The sequence below is a fragment of the Lasioglossum baleicum genome, chromosome 7, assembly GCF_051020765.1.
Source record: "Lasioglossum baleicum chromosome 7, iyLasBale1, whole genome shotgun sequence".
In the NCBI taxonomy this organism is placed as follows: domain Eukaryota; kingdom Metazoa; phylum Arthropoda; class Insecta; order Hymenoptera; family Halictidae; genus Lasioglossum; species Lasioglossum baleicum.
The window spans coordinates 15603972-15625312 of NC_134935.1; the positions used below are offsets into that span (position 1 = coordinate 15603972).

At 40.2% G+C, this 21341-nt stretch overlaps 2 protein-coding genes across 7 annotated transcripts in view; both read left to right on the top strand.

The window, feature by feature from the left end:
* LOC143210821 (uncharacterized) overlaps positions 1 to 21341 on the top strand; it is a 313009-nt gene that overhangs the window by 58290 nt on the left and 233378 nt on the right. The window lies entirely within an intron of this gene.
* LOC143210844 (uncharacterized) overlaps positions 1 to 21341 on the top strand; it is a 113397-nt gene that overhangs the window by 32173 nt on the left and 59883 nt on the right. For all 4 annotated transcript variants that reach the window (XM_076428069.1, XM_076428070.1, XM_076428068.1 and 1 more), the window contains exon 1: positions 1 to 21341. This exon is cut by the window's left edge and continues 32173 nt beyond it; it is cut by the window's right edge. The gene's annotated coding sequence lies outside the window, so the exon portion shown is untranslated.

Below are 21341 nucleotides of genomic sequence, written 5' to 3' on the forward strand. Positions count from 1 at the left end.
CTACATTTTAAAGACTCCCTTAAGGGTTAGAGAAAACAAAGAATTTGTTTTTTTTTTATGAAACACACCCCCTTAACTTGCGCCGTGACGATCCCTTGCCATTCTGACAGAAATCATGGACAGACTATGCGAATGGTGATGCACTCATTGTTCGTGGAGTTGCGGCGTGCATCTTGGCAGGAAAAATGCGTCGGCCGTAATGGAGAACGATTCCGTTCGCGAGAGCGCGCCGGTTAATGGAACAAGCGCGATTCCGGAGAAATCGCGATTTCGCGAACGGTTCCTTGCCAGTGCCGAAACAATCGAGTCGAATAAAACATAAGGTAGCGCTTGATTACTCGGAGAACGGTGATCAATGTCCGCGGGAAATCGGTTTTAAATAAAACAGGAACCAGACGGTCTAAAATAACCAGTGAACGATTCGTTTGAGAATAGTATCGACGTATTGTGCCGCATCTGCGGAGCGAAATCGTTGAACGATAACAGCATTTCGGTCTCAATACGAAACGTCGAATTTTAGTTCTTCGAGATGTGAGGAGAAATACTGGAAAGATAAAATTCAGGAACAAATGAATATATTGAGAATTATTATCTGGACATTTATATAATTTTTAGTCTCTATTGGACTTTTTACTATTGAATTTATTACATTCTAGACGTTTCTTTACATTACAAATGTATGTATTGGGTTGGCAAATAAGTTCGTTCGGTATTTTCGAGTGGAATAAATCACAAAAACCGAACGAACTTATTTGCCAACCCAATATAATCACTAGACTGCGGATCTTTCGGCAAAATAAAAATGTTGTGCATTAATTGTGAGAAACCGAAGCCACGTACTATTTATTTCGCTACTAATCTATAGTGATTAGAAATTCTTCATGGTGTTCAGAATTTCATAGAAAGAAATAAACTTTCTATTTATTTGAAATAAAATGTTTGTCCTGCATAAAGATCGCTGGTCATCGCCGACAACATTATTTCCCAAAGACCCCGAACAAAATACATTGTGACAAAGATGTCAGCGCGAAATCGAAACGGGTCGTGGAGGATTATAAGGATCGATTTCCAGCGGAGCGTGATAAGAAATGACGATGACAGGCGGGGACAGCCATTTCCTCGGATATTATGACAGTTTCGATGACTCCGAGCGATACCCTGTTTTCCCAAAGGGCCAGAAGCTTATTCCCATCGGGGTCTCGTCCTATTTTCCGAGATATCCTCACGCGGGATCGCGACCCCCTAAGCTATCCAGGGGATGCCAGCTACACCGAGAAGTATCGTTCCTTAAAGCTGATTGATAGAGTGCGCCGAGAAGTAACTTTCGGCAGGAAATTACCTCGAAGATGGACGGCTAAATCGAGCCGGATGGATCGTGTATCGTAACGATTCTGACGTTTATTAATATCGGCCTGCTTGTCGAGTCTTTATACACCGTGCTACCGAGGAGTTCGGCCTTTGAAAAATTTAGATAGCGAGACGGTCGACGAAGTTATCGGAGATCGAGAGGTGAGCCTGATGACTTCCGGTTCACGAGCGTCGCGAGGAACCGGGGCCGACGTGGTCTTTAGAAAGACATGAATTGACTTATGAACTCAACATCAACATTTTGATGTCATTTACAGTGCGAAAATGTTTTTTATTAAAATGGTGTATCGCAAAGCAATGTAAACACACAAAATTCGTAGCCTAATAATTTTTTAAATTGTCGGAAAAATTTTAAACCTTTTTTCAATGTTAATGCAGTTCTTCTATAGCCTCAATAAAACAATGTAAAAAATAATTATGGATGAGTATGGACTTTATGACAAAATTGATTGGAATTCGTGAGAAAAATCAACAATGGTTAAAATACTGTGCAGTAGTTATTAAGAATCATCAGAAAAAGAAATACATTTTCTTTAAATCTTCATCCAACTGATTTGGAAGAATTTCTGGAAGAAAACTCTGGTGATTAACAACACCAGTTCGGAGAGTCTGTAGGTTCCAGTTAGAAAATCAAGCAAGATTGCGCGCGAAGTCTGTCATTGTCCATAAGTTACCGTAAATTCCGGAAGTTCGGGTTCCCTGGAACACGTTTGATCGGATCTCAGGTGATCAAAGGTGCCGCGCCAGCGTACGGTGCTCCGAGGAAACGAAAGGCTCGCGGTGGAACAATTTCCCTCGATACTGTTCACGGTACTGCAATTAATTTCGATTGTGCGCCGGCGAACAAACCGTGGCGTTTGCGGCCGGGTTAATTACAGAAACTAATTAATTTCACTCGAACCTGTCGCTGGGAACGGTTCCGCAAACCCGAACGACACGGCGGAAGAAAAATGGAGCGCCGCGGGGACGTTGAACGAAAAACATAAACTAGAAATTAGCGGTGGCGTCGAGCACGGTGAAAACGGGAAGGGAAACTAGACAATTTATGCATTTGTGCCAAAAATCGAGGAAAATCAAACTGAAAATTTTAGAACGTCGTGCGGTTATCTTCGGCAGTTAAAAATTAGAAGAAATACATACATTTACATACAGTCGCCAATAGTTTTTTTCAATATTTTAGAAACTATTTTACTGACAACTATTTTACTGCAAAATAAAAATTTCCTACCCGAATAACAACGAACTGGAGTCAAATAGAAATTTATTTTCTTTCTGTTTAATAGGTGAGAAATAATTTTACAGTATTCTTTAATTTCTTCTAATGTTTTTACTACTTCTTGATTAAAACACTTATTTAAGTATTGTATTATAATTTATTTTCTTTCTTAGTATGTTTAATAGGTGAAAAATAATGTTACAGTATTGTTTAATACTTCTAATGTCTTTACTGTTTTAAATTACACCTACTCATTTTTGTTATAATTGCATAAAATCCTCTACCTAATTATAATAGTATTTCTTGATTAAAACACTTGATAATGACGTAATAATGTCTGTTAAAACGATTGTATAATAGAAAAGCATTCTCGTGACGGGCCATCGTTATTATAAGGTTAATTAGGTTCCCGGTGGACGGAGTGTTAGGAAAGATGGAGGTGCATAGTGAACAGACGGGATTTCAATTTTTCTCGGTGGCAGGGTCGTACACCAGTTGCATTTCCGGTGCACGGCGAGCCAATTCGTAGATTGGTACGTGCTAGGAGGAACGTACTCGCGACCAGCAGCTTAATAAAGTTTCCGCGGCAGTGGTTTCGACCAGACTTAATTAGCTGGTGGCTCGTGTGCTGGTTGGGGAGCCACTCTCCCTCATCTTGGTCTCTCTTGTTGCTCGCGACGCGGTTTACGTCGACTTTCTGGCTTCCGCTGGCTGACACCGCTTCCCTTTGTCCTAATTGAAGACGCGTCTCTGAAATTGCGTCGAATCAACCTACAGGCTGCTTAGTTGTGGCTGGATTTCTAAACTGCTCCTTATTCGGACATTTAACCGAATTTATTTCAATACACTCGGAACAGTGTTTGAACACTTCTCTGACTTTTGAAAGATGACGATATCTAGCCCTTTGCACTCGTAGCTGTTTTAACACGAAAATTAAACGTCTCTTCCGACCTAGAGTCTCTCCATTTTCTATGATTTTTTCAATTTGGTGGATGTGAAATATTTAATATAATACTTCATACAATATACTTGACACTAAATCTACCACCACCGGTCAAATAACCGGTTCCAGACTTTTTATTGCTCAATTATTGAAATTATGAAGATGATTTCGTGGTAAATGATTAAATAAATATATATTTAGTAGCTCAGATATTATAATGTGAACCGCACAATGTTCAAATAAATTTAATCTTGTTATTTTTATAACGCAACATGTACCGGCTACTTTTAAAGCTCTGTAGGTTTATCGTTAAATATTTAGTAATTGATTAGTTACCAACATATCTAGCAATGCGAACAATATTTTAAATAACAGTACAGCAATTTTTACTCGTGCCTCAGAGTCACCACTCGAGTGCTATTCTGAAGTTCGAAGCCTCTGTTTTCGGAATCCAGTGACCATTTTCTTCGAGGGGTTGTTCCTCCGCGTGATAAAAAATTCTATTCGAAGCTACAGATAATGATTCTGAGAAATTAAAAGATTTCTTAATTATTTCAGTTTGCTTATGTGATTTGAAGGCACAAAGCTATTATTTCAGCCATCGCATCGGCTCGGTTTCTAGTTTTCACGCGCCTGGACATTGTTATGGAATCGTTTGTTTTCCTCTCGATCCGGCCATATTTAGGGCGAGGTTCTTAAAACAGAAAATCGCGGAACGGCGACGTTATCGTGCGAGAACGGAGAGGGGATCGGCAGGCTGTCAACCCGCGGAGTTATCGCGGCCCATAAATACGTGCATATCTTTATCCCGAAGCCCGTATTCCGACCTCTCGACCAATTCGAAGGCGTGAGACTCTGTCGTATTATGGAGATACAGTGGTCGGAGAGAGCATGATTCTCCAATGGTAGATTCTGGAATCGAACGAAGAACCTGCGACAATTCAAAGGGAGGATCTGGAGAGGATGCGTCCCTTTAGAGTATCTTATTTCGGAGCGCGAAGCGTTTACCAAACTGGGAATGGTTTTCAGAAATTCGTACGCGTTTCGGCTTTTCGTTTCACTGTTTTAACATTCGGTTGGAAAGAGTTCGTAGCGTTTTCAAATTAAGAATCATAGATTAAATTAAGGTATTTATTCATATGTTCATTCAATAAAACATGAAAATGGCAAAAAGTAATAGAACAGAATGGAAAATATGTTATAAAATCAGAATTTTAGCATCCAATTTTAATTTACAAATTTTCGTTCTAACCCAATATCATTTATTACTTCAATCTTTTTTAAAAGTTCTAGCCCGTTTCATTCATGTAGTCATTATACGAGCTTATTATCATAAAAAACCCGTTACAATTTATTTAAATTCATTGTTAATATAAGCTTAAATTATAAATAATATTTCCATGAAATATTCTGCTAAAATTAATAAAATTTATTATTGTAATTTCATAAATTTCCCAATTATTTTTCAACATCAGATACAGTCTTGCTAAAGCAATTAATCAAAACCAATACTCAAACCACAATTAGCATTACTAAATTTATTTTTATGTGACAAATTGCTAAAAATTCGAGAGTTTTGCATGAATAAAATAGTGTGGTTGGAACCAAGCTCAGTTCCATACATTTTTCTGCATCAGAAACAATGTCTTGATTTTAATATTAAACAACTTCCGTGCACCAGAATAAGAGCTAACATTTTTGTCCCATCGCCAAGAGCGACATGTTCGTTGAATAACTGAATATTACCGTCGAATTCCAGATTGCTATTATTGCGTACAACAGATTGCGAACGCAACGAAAAATTTCCGAGTCACATTCCGAGCCCCCTAACCGCGGAAATTAGTATCGGAGCGGTGATTTTGCGAGAGGGAGCGATCGAGACCGCGTGCCAGGAAATAGAATCGCGATCGCGAATCCGAACGCCGCCGTTTCCCGATAAAAGTTTTGCGCGTCGTCTCGCTGCCTTTATTTCGCGGTTTATGACGCTTCCATGAAGATTAATGGCGTCCATTGTTTGCGGTGCGACGAGTCGCCCCCGCGCAGGGGAGGGAACACTGCACGGGATGATAGATAGGATGTCCAGAGAAGAGGTGGGTCTAGGAGGCTTGAAAATTATTTTTGAACATTTTTTTAACCCGATAAACAAGATAAAAATCCACAATATTTATTGGTACAGTCTTTCAAGGGCTAAAAATCATACAATTTTTTACTATAGAAATTAAAAATAGTAGGAGTGAGTGGATTATTTAATTTTAAATGTTAGTGAAGTTTTATACTGAATAAAATTTTCGGAAATCCTATTTTTGCAACGGGTTAGCAAGGTATTCATTGGTACATTCTTACAAAAATAATACAATCTATAATTATAAGAATTGAAATAGTATAAAAAAAATATAGTTATACTAAAAAAATATTATATTCTAAAAAAGCCAAAATCGATAGGCACCTGTAAAAAGTTCTAGGTTAGTGGGTCACGCCTCTCTAGTTTCAAAAACCGCAGAACAATCGGTATTTTTCACCGAAAAAAAATAGGAAAAAGAAAAAGGAAGTCTCCCCTTAAGCTGAACTCCTTTATCCTGCCACGACGGCGTAAAGGATACGACAAACGACCGGCTGAGCAGCTCCATGGATATCTCACGGGCTCGAAGATTAAAGGATCCTTCAGGAGACCGTTCCGACGATCAACTATCCTGATTTCGGGGCAGGCTAACGATAATACACTCCCCGTGTCTCGCCCTTAAATCTCCAGACTGGGCGGACAATGCTCTCTCTCTCCCTCTCTCTCTCTTGCTCTCTCTGTTTCTATCCAACGAACAACAATGCTCGGAAAAACGATTCTTTGCTGGCAAAATATGGCGAGCTCCACGTTGCGAAAAAAAAGTAGAAAATCCACCGCAAATACCCGGCCGCTTCTGCCAGCCACCGAATTTTCCGAATAAATCAGACAAGCGCGCGAGCGCGCGAGATCCCGCGACTTTTCAAAGTGTCGCGCCGTAAATCAACGATTTTTTTGTTCCGGAGAACGTGCTCCACGACGAACTACAAACCTCCATGATTTCGTGAGTCTTTCGACGCGAGCCTCGAATACACCACATTTCAATTTTGCACTGAACTATTTTTTTGGTAAAATGAAACAGGAAAAAAATATGTATCCACTTATATATATGAAAACAATTATTTCCGAACATTTTTTGACAAGTAAACAAAATTGTGTGCCTTACAACATTGTAGGGCTAGCTAAAAGGGTCAGGAAAAGATGGAAGAAGATGGAGGTGGTTTTAGCAAAAAGGGCTAGAGAATGAGGGAAAATGGAAGAATGGACTCGAGGTATAATAAAATTGCAGGGCTCACAAAATAATTGTGGAGACAATGAGCAAAATGTAGGGCCACCGAGGAGGTTTTAGGGTCAATGGAAAAATTGTAGAGCTCGCGAATAAATTGATGCTTTAATGGAAAAATTATAGGGCTAGCGAAAAAGGCCAAAGAAAAACGGAAAAACACAAAGTGGTTTTGTACTCACATAGAAATTGTAGGGCCAGCAAGAGAGGCCATGAGAAGGTGGAGGAAAAGAAAGAGACTTTGGAGCTATATTAGAATTGTTGGGCTAGCTAGAAGGGTCATAAAAGGTGGAGGTAAAGAAAGAATCTTTGGAGCTATATTAAAATTGTATATTAAAATTGTAGGGCTAGCAATAAGGGGCATAAAATGGTGAAGGAAAGGAAGCAGACTCTGGAGCTATATTAAAATTGTAGGGCTAGCAAGAGGGGCCATAAAAAGGTGGAGGAAAAGAAAGAAACTTTGGAGCTATATTAAAATTGTAGGGCTAGCTGGCAGAGCCATAAAAGGTGGAGGTAAAGAAAGAATCTTTGGAGCTATATTAAAATGGTAGGGCTAGCAAGAAGGGCCATAAAAAGGTGGAGGAAAAGAAAGAGACTCTGGAGCTATATTAAGATTGTATGGCTAGCTAAAAGGGACATGGGTGAAGAAGTAAATGCAATTTGCTACCATAGAAAAATTATATTACCTACGAAAAAATTGTAGGGCTGGCGAAAAAGGCCAAATTGTTATCCCAAAATCGCAAGCGTTTGGTTCCTGTTAAACGAGCCACCTGTCGTGCATTTCAATTCGCCAGAAGTTACTTTACATCTTCGAGCAATTCGCATGAACGATCCTCGACGACATAGACGGTTTTTCTATAGACAGGTTTCCCCCCTGAAGAACGCAACCCCGTAAAAAACTGTGTCACGGTGTGCAGGACGGGATAAAGTTGGCAGAGGCAGGAAACTTGAGCGATAAAATTCATCCCAGGGATTCCAACGGGGAGACCCGGCTCCCAGCCAATCTACCGGCTTATACTCGCGATAAATACTAATTAACCCCATGCGCTCGGGAGCTCGAGGCCGATCCGGCATCCCTCGAGATAAGAATTTCCTTCGTTCGGTTCTTATGCATTCGCTATTACTGATGGCAAGCCCTATACACAAACCTCAATCAATAGTAACAGACCAATTTCATTTTATGGGGTTTGATTCCCACCTAAGGGCAGTCAAATCATTAGATACTTGTGTATACAATCATTATTACTATAAATACATAAAATCTGCAGTCTGGATCGAACATAATCTTTATATTCTTTCAATGTGTACACTGTTTTATGATTCCCCGATACAATTTTTCTCATAAATACATAAAATCCGCAGTCTCGAAATCAGTGAAGGATCGAATCACCTTGCAAGGAGCTCGATCCCATCGCTACAGTCGATCTAGTTCGCAGCGTCTCGCAGAATCTCGCAGAAATTTAAGGCCGCGCGGATTCGCGTACCGCTCTTATTGCCGTTGCTTTAATCCCCTTAAGCTGGGGATGAATTAGGTACGAGAGACTCGGGGTGTAAGAGGATCGTTCGCGAGCACACTTTTCTTGCGATAAGTTCGCAGCCTCGGGAGCAGCCACTGCACCCTTTTCGTTTCTTATTACGAACGTGGATCGTTCGTTTCCGCTTGCTCGCCGAGTGCAAGAGGAACGTGTAAAGCGTAACGTATCAAAGACACTCGATCGAAACGGAATTGAACGAGCCATCCCTCGGCAGCGCGAATTTTTCGCTGCCGAGTTTCTCCGGGGCCGACGAGACGACTCGCGCGACTCAGACTTTTTCCGAGTGATTAAAATTGTGATTAAGGAGCCCGTTCAAGGTGCGCGAACCTGCCGAGAGAAGATCTCGCGATGAAATCGCCAGGAACTTGCTGGGATTCGCTGCTGAATCCTGATCTTCTGATTTGCTGACCGGTACGGCACTTTTAGGAAATTCTTCAAAGGCTAATGTAAAGGCTCTTTAAAATGTTTTCAGCAAAATCTTCAACTATACATTATTTATCGTACACTTTGTTCTTCGAAAATGTTGACTCGAATGTTTCTGAATTGATGAATCATGAAGAGATGATGGATAGACCGAGGGTGTTTATGCAATTTTCAATCTTTGTAGACAAAGTTTGAGAAAGTGGTACCAAATGGAATTCTATTTTCAAGGCGCAGGATCTGAATATAAATTTATATTTTTCATTAATAATTTTAATGTTATGAAAATAATATATTAATACTCTTAAAGTCTTTTAATATTGTCATTTTTGTTATAATGCATAAAACTGGAGTCTAGTAATGGCATTTGTAAAAAGTAAATTCTGTTGAATTTAATACTCCAGCATATTTTGAAAATATTTACAAGCCATAAATGCATAAAAAGTCTAACGATGAATGTAGGGTGATCTGCCCAATAAATGAACATTCCTATTCGCTACTAAATTAATTTATTTGACAATTTTCGAACGACATCCCACGCAAAGAACCAAAGAACTCAAAAATGTACGTCCTCGAAAGAGGTGATTCACGAAGTGATTTGAAGCAACTTCTTTGCGAAAATCTTCTCAAAAGAGGAGATTTTAACGCCACGGAGAAGATTTTCGCGAAGGAAAAAATCACTTCAACTGAACTCAGGAATCACATCTTTCAAGCAAGTACAACAGTTTTGGGACAACCTGTATAAAGTGATTCAGCGATCCAGAGATTCATTTTATACATTTTCATTCAGTCTTTCCCGTTCTTTATCACGTTCCCGCATTCTGTTCCTACATATGATGAACGGAAGGCGACCATATGATGAACGAATGACGAACGAACCCAGTCTCCAGTTACGTCCCTTTTACAAATGGCGGCGGATCGATCGGCAACGAATTGTTTCTATTTGTCGGACTCCAGCGCTCCCGTGCCACCGACATCGTAAATGTTTGCTTAATATCGGAATCGCTGTGCGATAAATGTTCGGCGAACCGAGATCCCTGGTGTTCCTGCGCTGGCAAACATTTGCGTACACGAGTTTTTGCGATCGGATCCATTGGACAGCGGGAATTATTCCCGGTCGTTCCATTATATAACGATCGACGATCCGGATCTTCGTTGTAGAGCCAGAATTGCGACTCTTTAATGATCGGTTGCAAAACCGGGTTGAATTGCAATTCGTGTTCTTGCAACTCGCGTGATCTTCGAAATGGGTTATCCTGGTCCTGACGATCGATCTAGTATAGAAGTAAACAAAAAGAATCTTCCAGATATATTTTAATAAAAATCTTTCGAAAGAGGGAACGCTAAAAGAGCTTTGTAACCAACCAAATATTTGTCTCTGCGAAAACAATCTCATCATTAAAAAAACCACTGCAAGAACGGTGTAAGAATCGAGTAAGCATCGTGTAAGGATCTTGTAAGGATCGTGCTTCATTTTCATAACAGACCCGCATCCGCAAACACAGCCGCAAACAGAAGTTACCCCATCTCGGCAGCATCCTCCCCATCATCGGTTCTGACAACCTGTAGCAAGGGTAGTTGTTGCAGGGGTGTAGTTGCAGGGGGTTCGTGCGAGTAAAAGTGATTCGCGAAGCGGTCGTTGGGGCGTCGTTGCGAGGAAAACGCTCGAGGGTGTCGCAAAGCTGTTGCGGGGGTGGCCAACCCTCAACCCTCGGTCCCGGGGCTCGGGGATGTCGAGGATCACGAGGGACTGGGACCTGGAACCGTTTCGCAGTTATTCGCGCGAGCTTTATTTACTCTTCTCGCTGCGGGCCGGCCGTTGATTTCGCTCTTCATACATGCAATGAGAGGGAGGGAGAGTGAATGAGTGAATAGGAGAAACAGAGAGGGCGAGAGCGAGAGAGAGAGGGGGCGTTGTTCCCTCGGTCGTTGTTGTTTACTCTTCGCACACCTATCGTCGCCCATGGCTCGTGCCGACTCGGTGCTTCGTCGGATCGAACGATGATGAATTAGACACGCTGAGAATCGCCTGTATGCTTGTCCTGGGAGCGACATATTCTATCAGTTCGCTGGGTATAGTAAATAGGATCTGCAGAAGCTCTGGAGCTTGTAATAATATTTTTTTCGTTGTATTGGCAGAGATGTACAAATTAATTCGTACCCACGATATATCGTATGTATGCTAACTAAACAATAATTATGTATGAAGTGACAGAGACTAATTGCGACGGTCGAGTGCATTTTGATTAAATTAATACGAATTCACTCGTCTCCCACTCTACCCTTCCCCTTCTACGATACTATTCCCTCACTTTTCGGCGGTGAGCGTCCCCACGCTTCCGCCAGGATCTGTCACGTGACGTGATGCGCGCACCCAATTCGTTGCGTCTGCGTCGTGACTAAACCGGTAGCGCAGAGTGGGGGTAACTGTCCTTCGCTGAACTCCCCTCAATCTCCCCTATCTGGTGAGACGCAGGATTTATAATAATTTCAAAGGCCTTATAATTTTTATATGGGTCTCTCTAAAATGTTGTGTCAAGAACCTACACAATTTTTGTAGTTCTTAACATGTTCTTATTCGTTCCATAATATTTTAGCACGTTTCAGATATAGCTTCAAGTACGTACAATCGTTTCCATCGTTCTTACGATGTTTCTTGTAAGTTTCTTGAACGTTCATCGTTCTTGCACAGGTTTCACGCTTCCCTTGCAGCTTCAAAGACGATTGTGAAAATTTTGCAATTTTCCTATAGCTTGTATGTATAAGATTGAATCCCCCATTAACCCCAGAACAGAGAAGGTGTTAATTCGTCGCGATCCCGGTGAATCTTCGCGAAACACCGTGCAATTAGGGAGGAAGACATTACTTCGGGTCGCGAGGAGCGTTCTTATCGCGTAAACGTCTTCGCGGGGAAACAGCGTCGGGAACAAAAGGAGGCTCGAGCAGCGGCGTCGTTCCTTCGGATGACGGGCATTGTCACGCGATTGCCTTTGTCGTAAAAACGAGCATTAGGAGGCGGCGCGCGGAGCGACGAGTCGAGGTGTCCCGTCTCGCGTGACTCGCGTCGATTTGCGCGGCTCGATAAGCAAAACACCGTTCGTCTCGAATTGCGAGGCACACGCTTCAGACTAATGGCACGAAAAAGAACCGTGCACAAAGGGGTTCGACGTGGCAACCGTTCCGCGAACCGGAACGCCTCGCGAATCCAGGCAAACAAATCGCATTCCCGATTTTTTACGCGACAACAACAGCTGGCAAATTTAACCATATGCACTTGTCTCCGCCGTGGAGTTACTAAAAATAGCGATAACAGATAGAAACTGCGTTTAACCCCTTGTCGTACCTTTTCTTTTACAGTTACAGTGATTAATTGTCGTAGAACAGAAGAGACAATTTATATTTTAATGCTTAAAGATTGATTGCAAACGAATCAAATTTTATTTCATCTAAAATGAAACGCGTAACATTCATATTTGTTAGACTTTGTTAGAAACCTTTATCACGAGTCTGGCTCGTCAAAATACGTCAAGGGGTCAATGCACTGTTCTTGAATTCTTTTAATATGCAATTTGAAATTTTTATAGACGATGCAAACAGCCTTTGCAAATGCAAAACAAATTAAAGTCGTACTAGATACTATCGAATTTCATATCACGGCATTTTATGAAAATTTTCCATTAATGTAAATTTGCAGTACCGTATTTTGCAAATTTTAAGAACATTTTTGTCTCTTTTTTCTGGAAATTTCGGGTTTGATTTTCTATTAAAAATTGGGGAAGGGGAAAAAGAGGAGGCAGTGATTTCCGCGAAACGCTCTAAATGTCCCGCCAGCATAAACAATAATGGACCCGGAGCACTTTAATTAAGAGAAATAATACATTTTCCCCGGGATAATTGTCTGTATCCGGCGGACCGTTTCCGGAACAACAAATGGCATCTCGGGCTCCCGTGCATAATTATAACGACGCTTAATATGCGCGTAATTAACGATACATTTTATGCGCATAATTATAAACAGTCGCTGACGGATTACCGAGAGACGCGCCTTCGGGAATCTCCGTCGAGAGCACGCGATCCGTTAACTGGTTTTTAGGCGAGTATATTCAGCGAGTATGTTTTCAGAGCGGATTGATCGTTCTCCGTGATTGAGGCGTCGTTTTAAACGGAATTTACGGCGTCAGATTTTGATACGCGGATTCAGAGAACGAAAGATCCACGATTAATATCTGTCGCAATATTTGTTTTCGAAATTATAGTCAAGAGGATGCAAGGTGTTTCGCGTAACTGGGGTATCGAGTTTCAAATTGACGTGGGCACCAGGTGAGAAGTTGTTTGCAAATATTTTTTCTGTACGTGTCAATCGATGTTTTCATCCTGAAATTTTTTAGTTCTACGATTGCTTTATGACTTTACAATTTTTGTAGAGGATCTCCGAAAATTGAACATTTTTTCTTGGGTTTGACCGGTCTTCTGCAGGCTCTATAATTTTTAGGTTATGATTTAGGTTACAGGTTATAATTTTGAAGGCTCTACAATTTTTATGCTAGGTCTACAAATTTTTATAGACTTTACAATTTTTTCTGGGGCTGTACATACCTCTTGTAGGTTCTACAATTTTTATATGTGACCTGCAATGTTTCTGTAGACTCTACAATTTTTATGTTTATATATGGAATGTTTATATAGACTTCACAATTTTTCCTTCAGCTCTACAATCTTTATACGGTATCCATTATGTTTTTATAGGGTTTACAATTTCTTTTTGTCAGCCTCCATAATTCTTCTGCAGGTTCTACATTTTTTATGCAAGATCTACAACATTTTTATAGGCCTCAAAATTTTTATAGAGGATCTATGATGTTTTTGTACGCTTTACATTTTTATACGAAGTCTACAATCTTTCTACAGTCTACAAAATTTTTACACGTGATCTACGATGTTTCCGCGGGCTCCACAATTGTCACGCGTAAAAATCGCCCTGAAAAAATAGGTGCAACGCATTCCTCAAGACAGAAAATGCATGTTTTTATTCTTCATCTAAATACTACAAAAAATGCAATTCCTTCCCGTCCATGTCACAAAACACACTTCTCAAGAACAAAAAGAAATGAATTAATATTATATAAAACACAAAATAAAGCGTTTCATTGCAAGTACTCTACCGTTCTGCGATATTTATTCAACTATTTCCGGAGGATGGTGTTTCGAAAATAGGCAGAGTCACGGAGGTATCCAGTTTCGTTGATTACAAACTTCGTGTTCTCGCTGTAATGAATCCATTGTGTTCCTTCGGGAGGGCGTGCGGCGGAGAATTTTGGCACTGTTTTGATACTCGCGTTGGACTCGGAGAAAATTGATCGTCCCGCGGCGAAGCGATCCACGGGGAGACTCTTTCGGAGGGGGTTTCGGAGCTCGGAGAATTTCCGAGCATTTGCTCGAACACAGTTCAGAACTCGAAACAATAAACCGGGTTAGTCGCTCGGGCGAAGCGCGATGCACCCGTGATGCAGCCGAGATGCAGCCGCGGCGCGGTTCCGGCCGATGCGGAATTCTCGGCGCTCTATGCGCCCCTATGAGTATGCATCCGTACGTGCAGCGGCGCGTTAAAGGCACTCGATGCTGTTGCCAATGTGCAGCGAGTGCAATTGTCGAAGGCGGGACAGTCGGACGTCCGGGAAACGCCGCCGCGCCGAGTTGCGAAAAGAAACTTGATAATCCCCCTGCAAATTCCTGGAAATGATAACCATTGCTTATTGTTAGTGTTGCATAAAATTTTATATTGCGTATAAGACCTTTTGCAATTGCATTGTGCAGAAATTATTGCATTGGTTCTGTCTAAAAAGTCTCTGCTCCGAAAGAGACGCTCTCGATTCGCTGAGAATTGTTTCGTTAACTTTCATGAATTTTTCTTAACGTAAGGACGCAAGCCTCGACTTTAATTATTTTATACGATGTTTATGTAGACGTTTAATTGTAACATACAAAAAATTCAGCTTCGTAGAGTGACGCAATTATGTTTTAATAATTTTCCTGGATGACACAGGGGTCACATAGACGATCATTCCTTTCTCTAATAACTTTAATATATAAATTGAAATAGGTAAAATGAAATAATAAAAGATTTTGAAGTGTTTAAAATGTGTTCACTGTCCTGTGTATAAATTATAAATGCATAAATTTCGCAGTCTACTCATCACCGTCTAAATTCAGAACATCGCAGAATAATCACACGTTTCAATAGACTTCGACATCACAGTTCCGCGGATATCGCTTTAAAAAAATTCAAGAACTTAGTTGAAACACACACAGACAAGCCCCTGAAGTTTGACAAAGAATGAGCGTTCGATTAATCCGGAAAAAATTCCGCCGTCAAAGGAGTCGCAGTCAGAGAAACGGGAGCGGCTCTTAATTGCAAATATAGAATAGCGCCGAAGTGCCGTGTCGAAATGTAATTTTCAATCGTTGAGCGAATGGGTACTCGACCCCGTCGATTCCTTTATTCCGCTTTTGACGTCACCGCTCGAGCGATGGTTGGTTGTTTACCTTCTCGCGGTAGAGCGGTGAAAATCGAATCAGGCGGAAATTTATATTCAACTGACATTTCTGATCGCGCGTCGCCGATGGGAAGTTGCGACGGTTGTATGTACAGGGTGGTGCACCGGAAGTTATTAGTCAGACGTAATAAAGAGTGATCCCTCTGCTTCTCTGCTAGCGAGAAGGTGAAACTTGTCCGCGGAAGAGGCGATCTTCTCTCGCGTACGCTTGCCGGATGCTGTAGATTGCGATCGGACGTCGGTCAAGGCAAAAAACGGTTTACCTGCAGGTAAATAAAGAGCAGGTGCGCGCGGCGAGGCCGCTCGGGTAATTGTACGACGTATTTACGCTGGGACCCGCGCGAACGGTACGTCCTGCCCGCATATAATTTATGCTGGACGAGCAGTAATACTAGTTTCCTCCTCTTTTTCTTATTCTTTCTCCGCTTTCGCCTCCGTGCGCGACGTCCTCCGCGGCTGCGGAGGGAAACGAGAACGTTGCTGCGCCTGGACGAATGACCTTCCCGATCGGTACAGTCGGGGCAGAAAATTTCAGTCGATTTTACTCTCCATTGCTCTCGAAATAGCTTGCAGGGGTGAAACGTTGACTAAATTGAGAAGACAAGGGCTTCGCTGTTGTCCGATAGGTGTAGTACTGTTTAGAGTGGAAGGAAACACAGATTGCCCCATGGGGCACCGCTTGGGCTCCCTTGGTTTGACTCGGGAACAACTAAACCACGCCTATTTGGATCTATTTATATAATTGTGGGACTATTGGATGATCATTTGAAAAATCTTGTGTAACAAGTGTGGATTGACTTCTGGAGAATTGCCCCGACTCCGCCCTCTTAGGCTGGGAACAATGAACCCACGCCTACCTGGGTCCTCAGCTTAGAGAACTACGTACAAGGACGACTTCTTTTCATTGTGGTCTTCAGAATTAGAGTTTTGGGGGAGATATACAATCTATAGCAGGTTTAGTGGTAGATTTTCTTTTGGGACACTCCCTTAGCTCCGCCTCTTTGACTTGGAAGCAAGGAAACCACGCCTACTCGGGTCACTATCTACGAAGAAAGAGTTGCTGTAGCTTTTAAAGTGAAATTTTGTGTGGACATTCAATGTAGGGCAGGAGGGAGGGTAGATTTTTCTTTAGTACACTCCCTTAGCTCCGCCTCTTTGACTTAGAAGCAACGAAACCACGCCTACTCGGGCCACTATCTACGAAGAAAGAGTTGCTGTAGTTTTTAAACTTAAATTTTCTGGGGATATTCAATGTGGTGCATGTGGGAGGGTAGATTTTCCTTTAGGACACTCCCTTAGCTCCGCCTCTTTAATTTGGGAACACCGAAACCACGCCTACTTGGGCGACTATCTTCGAAAAAAGCTCATATAAAGAATATATAAATTCCCATTAATCATTATCTCTTTCAGAAATGAAACTAAAGTCACAAAATGTACTCATTGGAGTGTCTACATTGGAAAAGTTCGGAACGTTCCCCCAGAACAAAGTTAGCTAGTCGATCCAGTCCAACAGAGCCGGTAATCGGACTCCCCCTGTTTTTCTTCGATTCTCCACGAGCCGGACTAAGCTATTAAACGCGGGAGTCACGAAACAATTTAGCTCGCTACTGGAGACGGTATTCAGGCTACGTCAAGAGGAGAGGGACATTTCGGCGAGACACCAGGCAGCCTTCTCCTCTCTTCTTTCCTCTTCTGTTCAACTCTTTCGTTTCTCTTACCTTCGGCAGATAGACACCACTGTCTCGGTATAACACTTCGGTGAAGCACTCGCCACGTTCCGTCCATTTGTTCTTCCTATCGGATCGACTTCTTTCCGAACCCTTGATCATGACTTCCATCTGCATTCCTTTTTCGTTTGAAAACGAAACGCGTCCGGCGCTCGTCTAAATTGGCAGCCTTTCAGCGGGATAATTGGTTTCTGCGAAATCTGCCGTAGACAATTGCGCCTTTTAATTAAACTACGAATTTCGCAGCGTTTGTAGCATTCATTAATTTCGCGAAATTGGAGAAAGAGGATAATTGTATACGGAACAATGAAGAGCATTTGATTTGCAGTTTGAAACAATTAATAAATGAATGACGTTAAACGTATTATTACGATTTTTGAAAAAGTCTATTTATATTTAAAATTAATTTTTACGCGAGCGATAATTTTATTTTTGCCAGGAAGAATTGGAGAAAGAGTATAATTGTGTACGGAACAATGAAGAACATTCGATTTGTAGTTTGAAACAATGAATAAATGAATGACGTTAAACGTATATAACGATTTTTAAGAGAAAGTCTATTAATATTTTTAATTAATTTTTACGTGAGCGACAATTTTATTTTTACCAGAAAGAATTCACAGTTGACGAAGAAAAATGGCTCTTCAAGTTCTTGAAATTAAAAGAAATAAACATTGTACGTAAATATGCACAGTCTAAATATTTTATATAAAGATTAACAATCTGCTTACAACTGCACATACTGCTCTGCATAGTTACTCAGTACATAGTGGTTGTTCACGATTCAGAATTTACACACAGACACACTTGATCAAAAATTAATTCTGTTCAACCAGTTACCCAACATATTAGGGTTGTTGAGGCTGCACGATTTCCTACATTGAACACGGTGTTAACATAATTCAGTCTGTATTGTATTCGACTGATTCCACGTTGCATGGCTTAACCACTAACGCACGGTTAATATTGTATCGCATAGCGAATAACGTCCATCGGCATGGTCTTCATTCATTAGTGATCGAGAAGGAAGCATAACTAGTGGCTATCCAGTGTTACAATTACTATCGCGGAACAGAGATGTGCGTTTGTAGAGTAACATGCTGAAGTAGCATTCATCGATTTCGATGCAACGCTGAAAATAGATTTTCTATACGAAGTAGTTTTCTCGAAAGAGTTCACACTTAGAATTAGATCAACCCCCAAAGTTGGGGAAACAAAAATATTTTGTGCATCTAAAATTATTGCATTTTTAAAGTACATTTTGAAGGTCCACTTATTTAACAATTCTGGAAAAAAATTTTGTAGTATGACCTATCATTTTAAACTTAATTGGGGCACCAACCCCCTTGGATTATTACATTTTTAAAATTCATTTTGAAGGTACAGTTCTTTAGCAATTATTGGAATAAAATTTTTTAATTAGACCAATAATTTTAAATTTACTTCGTGCACCTCCATGGGTCATTACTAGACTTTCTGCATTTATGATTTAGAATCTTTATGCATTTATGAAGAAATTAATTGAGTGAAATATAAAACCGCAATAGATTAGATAAATTCAAGAATATTGTAATGTTGTTCTCAACGTAACAAAGTCATTAGGGATGAAATAAATTTTTATTTTATTCCTGCTACCCCCGCAATCCATGCAGAATATTTGTATTTTGCACAAAGATCGGCAGTCTAATCATTACATTTTTTAAATTAATTTCGAAGGTCCACATTTTTATCAATTATTGCAATCAAATTTTTGAATCAGACCAATAATTTTACACTCATTTGGTGCACCCCCTTGAATCATTACTTTTTTAAAATTCACTTCGAAGGTCCACTTGTTTAACAATTACCAAAAGAAAATCGTTCAATTCGAGCAATAATTTTAAACTTACTCAGTGCATCCCCTTACAATTAGATCATTGCATTTTTAAAGTATATTTTAAAGGGCCACTTCTATAAGATTTGTTGAAACACAAAAATTCCTTTTAATCATTGCATTGCATGGCATTTTTAAAGTACATTTTGCAGGTCCACTTAGAGGCGAATGCACCGTAGATCCAGTCTTCAATATTATTATTACTAAAAAAGAGAGAATTAAACAAAGTGCTCCATCGGGCAGATCGCAGTTAGGGTATTTCGTGGTTAATTCCGTTCGACTATTCGCCGCGCGTTTCGCGTCGATCAAGCGCGCGATCGTGAGCTGCTTATCAACCCGGTTTTCGTCGTCCGGAACCAGCGATCGTGCAAAGAGTCGTCCTCTCGCTGTTGTCTGGAGATAAATTCGACACTTCAGGGGCTGTGGAAGCAACGGCAGAGAACAATTCAAGGGAAACTTGCTAGTGGCGTGGCATTTCTTGCCCGGGAACGCGCGGCTAACAGAATACGCTTAATTAGAGGAAATTTCAAGCGAGCGGAACAGACGCGGAGATTCGGCGGGATAGAATGGAGCATCGAACGGCTTCGTCACGAGAAACCGTGTCTGACCTCTCTGTCTTGTTCTACTTTTTCCAAGAGAGACCGTATTCCAGCTCCCTCCCCTCACCTATTTAATTTGCTCTTTGCCGGAAAAGCGACGCGATCGTGCAATCCTCGATTCGACTCGAAATTGTGGCGAGCTAACAATTTTTTAGAGCACTTTTGGCTAAAATTAGAAACGTGAAATTGTGTGTTCAAGTGGGCGGCTGGTTTTAAAATGCGTAGGTACATACAATGATTACAGAAATAGAGTTTTAGATTTTTTATAAGAGAATTTAAATATATTTTCTTGAGTTCTCAAATAATTCTAAACGAACTCAATTTTTCTCTTGAATTTAAACAATTTTTCCTGGCGCCCTGAAACATCTCGAGAACTAGAATTTTTGCAGGAGAGTTCCGTAGGGTTCTTTTGAGTTGTAGAATTTTTTCTGAACGAACTGAATTGTTCTTTTGGCTTTAAACAATTACTCCAGGAGTCTCTGGTCTTTTAGAATTTCTCTCGAAGAATTGAATTGTTCTTCAAAATTTTTTTCAGGTCACTCAAAACGTTTTTTTAAGATCTTGAATTTTTTTCAGGACAATTGGAACACAGTCTACAGTCTGTAAAAGTCTAATGTTGGTCTTGCTAAAAGTTATAACGTCTAAAAGGTTGTCAATTGCAAAAATAGAATTAGCAGGTCGTGTGCTGTACGGATAATATTTATTTTTTATTTTGATCATTGTGGATTTTTGTTAGCGAGCGTTAATTGCAAATTATTTTGTCCTATATCCGGAGTAACGCACGATTTCATCTGACACAGTTATCATGTAGTTTGTTCATGCAAAATCTGCCTGGCTATAATCGTAAAATATATTATCCCAGCCCTGAATAATGTACAATTACATTTGACGAGGTTGTCACTCAGTTTGTATGTCCAAATGAGATACACCCCTCCATAAATAACAGTGACATTTGCATTCGTATAAACATCGCGTGATACGTAGTATAGATGTTTACATTCATGAAAATGTAATTTTGGTTGCGTCGATGCATAAATCAGTTTTCTATTACGACGCTGTCCCATTTGACCAATTGTCTAGTGTTCACTGTTTGCTATGATCCGATTGCATATCGTTCTGTAAATTTTTAATTTTTCTCAATCATCTGTTTGTTGTAATAAACTTTAGTGCACAAACTTTAATGCATCCAAGATTGCTGTTCGAAAAAATATCAAATTTCAGAAATTCTAATGCATAGGATGTTCATTATTTATATTTTTATGAGGAAAACGCGGGTGATAATTAACTCTGTGTTTATCACAAAATAATATACACATAATAATGTCCAGGAGCAACAGAGAAGATTAAAAAACCAAAAATACATAATCACCGAAGGCCTAAATTTACAGCAGACACGAATTTCCAAAATTCTCTGCTACATTTAAAGTAAAACACCAAAATTTAGATTCCATATATTGAAAAATTGATGAAGCCGTCAAATTCATGAATATAAAATATCGACATAAAAATTGATTAAACTCTCCAATACATGAATATAAAATATAGACATAAAAATTGATTAAGCTCCCGAACGTATGAGTATAAAATGCGGACATAAAAATCGATTAAGGCTCGAAATTCACGGGTTAAAATCTTCATAAAATCCAGTCATTTCATTTCCCCGCAGACCAAAAAGTCTCTCGAAGACCTGAAAAACCATCCATGAAGGATCCAAATATTCTTTTTTAAATAAAATAAAATTATTCTTTAAATACACGTTCTAAATTAC